We start from the raw sequence: 7,694 nt of genomic DNA, 5'->3' as shown, positions 1-7,694 counted from the left end.
GTGGAAACTCTTTCTGTGAGCTGCAGATGGAGGTATGTGAAGATGAACTTGTTTGAAAAAAAATTTTGTTTATGGTCTGCTGCAAACCTTTATTTTTATGCATCCATTGCAACCACAATGGGGGGAAAAAAAAACTTTAAAGGACACTTAAAAATGTTCCCTTTCCTGTGTCACAATATGACCGTCTTTGCAAAGTCTTCTGTCCTTCAATTCTTTGGTTAACTTTTTGAGCGAAGCCACATTCTCTCAGCAAAGTTATTTTGTTATGAACAAAAGAACAAAAACATGTTTTTACTCAACTGTCCAGCCTTAGTCCCTATTCAACACTGTCAAACACATTCACACACACACACACACACACACACAAATCACTGTTGTCCATTTATGTCTGTGTTATGTACACTAAACTCAAACTAAAGTCCAGGCAATTGCTGAGGCAACCGCTCACACACCTAGCCCGGGCAAATAAACGTCTTAAATGTCTTAAATAAGCCTTTGCAGCAAAAGGTGCTACAAGAAAATCTGTAGTTTTAATTCTGCTTTAGTAACAATACTCTCTGCGACAAAGAAGTAAGACAAGGACTCCAGCTGTGCCAGGAGTGGCTCTGACACAGTGAAAGCAAAATAGAATTCGCCACTCAATCCCCCAATGTTAAAAGTACAGGAGAGATATAGATTTGCTGTTTCTATTATGTTTCTGAATTACTCTAGCTGCCAGAGAAAACATAGACCATTGTGCCAACATCCATTTATCATTCTTACTCAAGGTCATTAATTAGATAGTTCCATAACAGGATTGGTCCACTAAAGGAAACATTATCTTCACCAAGAAAGGTCAATACAGATCTAGCCTCTTCACCAACCACTCGCTGTGGATGGCTAGATGTTCTGTGTGTTTCAATTGCCTTTATTCTTTGCTGTTAAGCTTAAAAAAAATTAATAAAAAAATCAATCCATGAAAATACAGTAAGTCAGCTGAGAATTGTGAGGTGTGATGACTCTCAGTTATCTCATTTCTGGCGCTGTTCCTACATCTTTTAAACCTGCTGCACTGACCCCAATTCTTAATAAACCTGGTGCTGGCCCTAATAATTTCAGTAACCTCCACCCCATCTTCATTTCCACAATTCTAGAGAGACCTGTTCTCTCAGGTCGTCCTCCTCCACCCAACTCACCCTCAAACCACCATGCGGTGGAGAACCTTCAGCCACTCAGCGCCCCACCTCTGGACCTCTCTGCCTCAGGAGATACAACACTCCACCTCTCAGCACCTTAAAATCCCACCTCAAAACACACCTTCTCAGATAAGCCTGCCCGCTTTCATCAGTTTATCAGTTTGTGTGTGCACACAGGACTGGAATGACTTCACTTTACTTTTCACCATTTTACTTCTGTTTGAATTTATCGTCATGTTCTGTCAGCTGACCTTAAGTGTCCAGAAATGCACCGAGAAATAAAATGTATTTTTATTTTATTATCATTATTATTATTATTATTATTATATAGCCTGCAAAGTAATGTAGTCCTCCCATACCTGGCATCAAGCTAACACAAACAGTGAAGCTTATAATTAATAATAGTTAATCATTAACGATAACAATTTCACAATTTACACAATCCATTAAACAATTAAAAAACACATAGGTTATAGACTGCATATCATTAAAGTATACAACAAACTGCAGGGGCAGGCTTCTCCCCTGTGTACATCTGTGCAAAATCATTTCAACCATACTCACTGCAAAATATGCAACGTGTTGAAAAATAGCATTGGTACGAGGAGAATGCAGCACGACTTATGAGCCAGGCACCCACAAGCATTGTATGATAGGGGAGCAAAAAAAACAAAACAAAACAACAACCCACCAACAAAACAGGAAAAACATCTGACGAGGTCACTCAGAGTGTGTGTTCATCGGTGAAGAAAGACATTTGGCCCATCTGTGAATTAACAGGGACGTTAATTAGGCCTTACTGTTCACCACAGATTGACCAGCAAAAGTCTGTGCTACTGAGAGTCTGCCACTCGTGCTACTAGGTGAGATTGCACAGTTTACACACTACAAGGGGGGGGGGGGGGGGTGATGACACAACGATGTCTGCTGGTCTGGCTGGACTTGTGTGAAGCTGCCAGGGTAATGGTGTCATATCGGTCTTGGGAGAGATGTCTAGTATTCAACAAGAGAATGACCAGTGTGCAGAGGTGGTCACCAGCATGAGCAGCAACCCCCCCTTCTTCCATACTAATCCTCCTGACTGGCAGCAGGCTAATCAGGCATGCGTCTTCATGCTGGCCACTCTAACGAGGAGCCTCTGAAGTCAATGTCGTCTGAAAGGGTTTTCTTGGGTGGAGGTAAATGCACAGACACAGGACTAACTCCACTGTATGTGCACATATTACTTGAATAAAAGCCAATAAAAAAAGCTGACCTAAACGTTTCATTTTGTTTTCAGGTCAGAAAAATTCTGTTCTGTTCTGCTACTGTGTTCTTTCTGATGCAAACTCTGTTTATCTGCTCTTTTTTTTTTTCTTTTTTTTTTTGCTATTTATTTCAATTACTTTTCTTCATGTTATAGACGTTTATGCTCATTTTGCAAAGCACACTCTGTACACTGAGGATTTAGTATGTATATATGTTTTTGTTAATCCGTTTTAATCATTTGAAAGTCTGGCTACTATTTGTTTTTTACTTCAACATTTATTTGAGTTAAATCTGTGTTGTGTTGGTTTAGAAATTCTCCTTTTGTTATTCAGTATGCTATTTAAATCTGAATTTAATATAATGAAGAAAAAAAAACAAACATTTGTGTTTTTGTGTGCAGCCGTGGACTATTCTCATACACAGCCTATTCTAAATGTACATTTTCCCTAAGAATGGCTCTTCAACAAGGCTTGGCACGCAAAAATTAAAAATGAATTACCAAAAACTTGTGACATGAAGAGTGATGCGTTCTTGAAGGCCCCTCAGTGTTTCCCATTTCTCAGGTCTGTCAGAGAAGATGATAACACTGAGGACCGGTGGCAGGAAACAGTACCCTTTACTTTGTCAGCGGCAGACACACAAATTAAAATGCTTTACTTGCCAAGAAAGGACAGCTTGATAAAAACAAACACAATGCTTACATTATTTTTCCAGTTTGTCTTGTAGCTGCACATCATAACTAACCTTATGAATGAACACCAAATGTGCTCTGCTGACCTGAGCATATTGACCTGCAGAGATTGTTGCGCGATTACTCTCCCGACCGACACACAGCAAGCTTCCAGACCGAACAGCATCATGACAACAATATTGTAATGCTTCCTTATTACAAAAGAATCAGGTTTTGTACATCGGCAATTCTTGTGCCACATCTTAGCATAATTAAGATCAACTCTTCAAATCTTGAGTGCACAAATATCTAAAGCTGATGTTTTTACCTAAGATCGGTTGGGAACACTTTTTTTTGTTACCAGTTACTGTGTTAGTATTAACAGGAGCTATTTGTAAGTTTTTGTTACTGCAACATACCCATGATTAGCACGAATGTGTTACTGAGCAGTCTTTGCATAGACTTTTACTTAGCAAATATTAAACAAATATCTAGGACATCCTTCTTCTAACAGCAAAATGTTGTGAAAAAGACATCACACCTCTCCTGTGCTGGCTTCTCTGCATCGGCTCTCTATGAAGTCCAGAATATAACTTCAAATTCTTCTCATCTCCTCAGAAAGTTATTCATGGTGAGGTACCATTTACACATATAGAGCTCATTCTTCTCTATTATGTTTGATTTTTGTTGTATTTTGTTGTGTGAACAGGAGGCAGAGCCTTCAGCTTTCAGGCTCTTCTACTCTGAAACCGGCTCCCAGTTTACATTTAAAAGGTAGAAATCAAGACATCTTTGTCGACTGTAAATGTATGACAGGGCTTAAAACTGTTGTCCTTAGGGTTAGGGTTAGGTGATCCTTAGTAAAATGTACAGTAAAAGTAAAAGTTATGGATGGCTCAGGTGAGTCCCGAATAATCCCTTCAAGTATAACAATCAACAACCAACTCAGCTCCAATTAATGTGTGTGTGACAGTTTAATATGTGCAAAGCAAGAAATTTTCAGGAAGGATTCAGTGCCAAAATAAAGGTGGGATCAAATCTGAAGAATCCTGACCTCTGCAAGATAAATCATATGCTTTACAGCAAGTATGCTGTCACCTGGTAATGTGCTCAGTGTTAAGTCAACCACAAACCATAAATCTCACACCTGCTCCTTCTTTCATTGGACACACTGGCTCATGTTTCAACTGGCTCAGTGGACAGACAAACCTCACACTTCAGTCACACAGCCTCAGTATGTACTTCAGTGTAGGACTAAAGTAGATTAGCAGACTGATGCAGACAGCTCCCTACATGCTACACATGACAACGTAAAAAAACAAAAAACAAAAACCAACAACAACAACAACTCCCCCCCACACGCACAAACGAAAAAAGGTATTTTCATTGTATTTGAAAACAGGCGACATTGCAACATGAAATAGATTTGTGAAAGGGGATATGAATTGGTCAGAGTCTTATTTGGAAAGGTCAGACATCCTGAGGGACAGGGAGGAAGGCAAGGATGAGAGGAGGAGTAAAAGATATGATAGGTAGAGACATGGGTTTATTCCAAATCATAGCTGTTATTAAGCACCTTGGGCAAAGGGCTGATGCTGCAGCATGAGAGCATCACACCGGGCCAGCAGGATGGCTTCCATCGCACATAAATAAAAATACAAATACACACTGAAATATTTTTCACCAGATTCCTTTGCAATTTTGCTTTTAAAATAGTGATTTATATTTAAATGCATGGCACCAATTTACGTGGGATCAGCCAACTCGTAGCTCATGCCAGGCTGTTGCTGGGGGTGAGGCAGAAAGACAGCTGACAGGAGTACTCTTGTGATCCTGCACTCTGTCAGCTGTGTGTGCCTGCTGTCGTTCTCTGACAGCAGGCACACACAGCTCCATGTGCTCCTGTTGTTTGCCGGGCATGTGTCTCACTGCCGCTAGCTCACAGAGCCATAACAAAGATAGGCCACTGATGGGTAATTAAAAGACTGACAGCAGGTTTGCCCCTGCTAGACGACATTAGGACAAAACAGCAAGTCCTCATACTGTAAAAATAGAGCGAATTGTGAATGCAGCTAATAGTACAGGCGGCAGATGGGCTGCAGAAACGGGCTATTCTGTCTTCTAGATAACTCTGGTCAAAGAACACAAACACACAGACAAACAAACACAGAAGAATCTTTCTGTGAGTAAAACTGATTCAGTTTTTCATTACATTTTTCAGCGTTCCCGTATAAAACAAAGAATGCTCACTTTCTGCACAGCAAAATATTAAAAAGGGAAGGAAAGGCCTATATTGTATCAATACACAGAGAGAGATGTGTGTTTGTGCCACAATTTGCGTTCATAATCTGCGTGTAATTAGCATGTGATTTAAAACTAATTACACAACCAGTGGCTATGACGACCTTGTGGGAATTGTCTGAGGTTCCAAGATCAGAGAAATATGTTTTTAACTGAACACAGTTATGCAGGAAAATATGATCATTCAGTTATAAAAAAAAAAAAAAACAACATAAAATAATAAAACGCAACTCACAAAATATAATTGTCTGTACATTCCTTCATTGATTGTCTTCCTCTCAGTTTCTCTACAGCTTTTTTGTGACATTTTGGAAAAAAAGGGTTGTGCACTGTTTTTTTTTTTTTTTTTTTTTTTTTTTTTTTGTATTATCATGTCCTCCAAGACCAATCGCTGAATCATTTCTGATTTTGTGCCTTGTGTAATTATAAATTGCCTGATTGTCTTCAGCTTTCTGTCAGTATGTGTGTGTCAGTTCTATTAATCATCACTTATTAATTGAGCGTATAAATGTCATATCCTGGTTTCAGACACCTGGAGCACTTGGAGAGAAATTAGGACTCTGTAGCTTGTAAATGTGGGTTGTCAGCCAGAGTGATTCAAAGGTTAATCAATTAGATTGTAAAAGTTATGATAATGTAATAATGACCAACCCACTGAAACGACAGCGATAATCTGGTACTGAAAACGATGAGGACACATTCGGCAGCCAACCAAATTGATCAACAGCTGCTTGTAGCACAAATTACAGATTTGCTTGATAATGAGAATTGTAAATTATGCAGTTGAATGACCAGGTCTGTCTGAGCCTTCTATACCAAAGCAGACATGACCTGAATATGATCAAAGCCAAAATAAGATTCAGAACCAATTACCACGATGGATTTAAATGCACGGAAAAATACAGAATGCACTGGCTGTCTCCTTCCTTTCTTTTTAGATGAAACCCTCCCAGCATGCGACTGACTCACCTTTACAGCAGGAAGGAGAGATGAAAAGATAAGAAGAGGTCTGGGCTGATGTGTCTCTATTGGAGACCTGTGATATAAGATATTCAAGCTGGCGCACAATTGTTAATATTCACAGATAAGAATCAAAGTAACACAAAGGACACAGAGACTGAGAACATAAAGGCTTTGCAAGCAAACGATAAAGAATAAAAGCTTTACCTGACTTAATTTAAAGTGTACTTTTATGTTATTCTTCATTGAATTTTTTTTTTCTCCTTTTTTCTGGAGTTTACAGTAAAATTAAGGATAATTTAAAAACATTTCACAGTAATGGATAAATCTGAGGGAGGGAATAGGAGAATAATTTATCAACTTGTTCTGTGGTGCATCAGCCTCTTGGTGAATAAGATTATATCTAATTTAGTGTTTCCATTCCGATGTTGAGTGCAGGGGTTTCTCAGAATGCAGATATCTTATTCTTCAAACTGTTTTCTGTGGCGGAAGCGCAAAAGTTATTGTCAATTAAGTCAGAACTTGTAACTGCTTTCATTATGATGTCATGTCATATTCAGACATCATGCAGGGAGACTTCTGGTCCTGACGGAAGACAAGGGAAGGGCTATGAAAGTTTGCATCTGTCTCATGTGTGTAACTTTTCAAAACTTTCTAGCTAAAATCTACATCTTGAATGTCACACACTGTTCTGTATCTTGGAAGTCGGACAGGAGAGAAGGACCTTTTTCTCCGAGTGCAAGAGAAAAAAAAAATCCTGTTTAATGCTTCTTGAAGATTTCCTCGAACTTCAAGGATACTGATGCACAAAACAGTTGTGTTCTGAAAAACTTCTGGGGCAGCAGGTTCAGAGATGTGTAGAGAGGTGAACACGTTTTTTTTCCATTCTGAAATACCAGCTGGAGGTGGAAAGACTTCTAAGACAGGTATGTAAGGTGTTAAAGGCATATAAGAGCTTCTCCAGATCTGGGACTGAAATAAGATTTAACGTTGGCTATATTTCTCAACTGATAAAAAAAAAAAAAAAAATGACTGCACAACTTTTATTCGCTCACCTCACGTTTTCTATGATTTGTGTTTTTGCATGTTGACCAAGTACTATGTCATTTTTCTGAGTGGTGCAATTGTTATTAGATTTAGAATGAGTTGTTGAGATGAGATGTGTGAAAACGGACAACATATTTGTGGCTAATGTTGCAGACAGGAAGCACGTAAATAGAAAATGGAAAAGTCATGAAACTTTGATATATGAGAAATAAGATGCAGTGAAACCATAGTTATGCTGTCAAGTAAGTTAAGTTAAGTAATAAGTTATTTTTTTCCATAAAACCTGAACGTTG

This window comes from Echeneis naucrates, chromosome 1 (assembly GCF_900963305.1).
Source record: "Echeneis naucrates chromosome 1, fEcheNa1.1, whole genome shotgun sequence".
Taxonomy (NCBI): Eukaryota; Metazoa; Chordata; class Actinopteri; order Carangiformes; family Echeneidae; genus Echeneis; species Echeneis naucrates.
The sequence above is the reverse complement of the archived record's forward strand: the minus strand, read 5'-3'. Positions refer to the sequence as shown.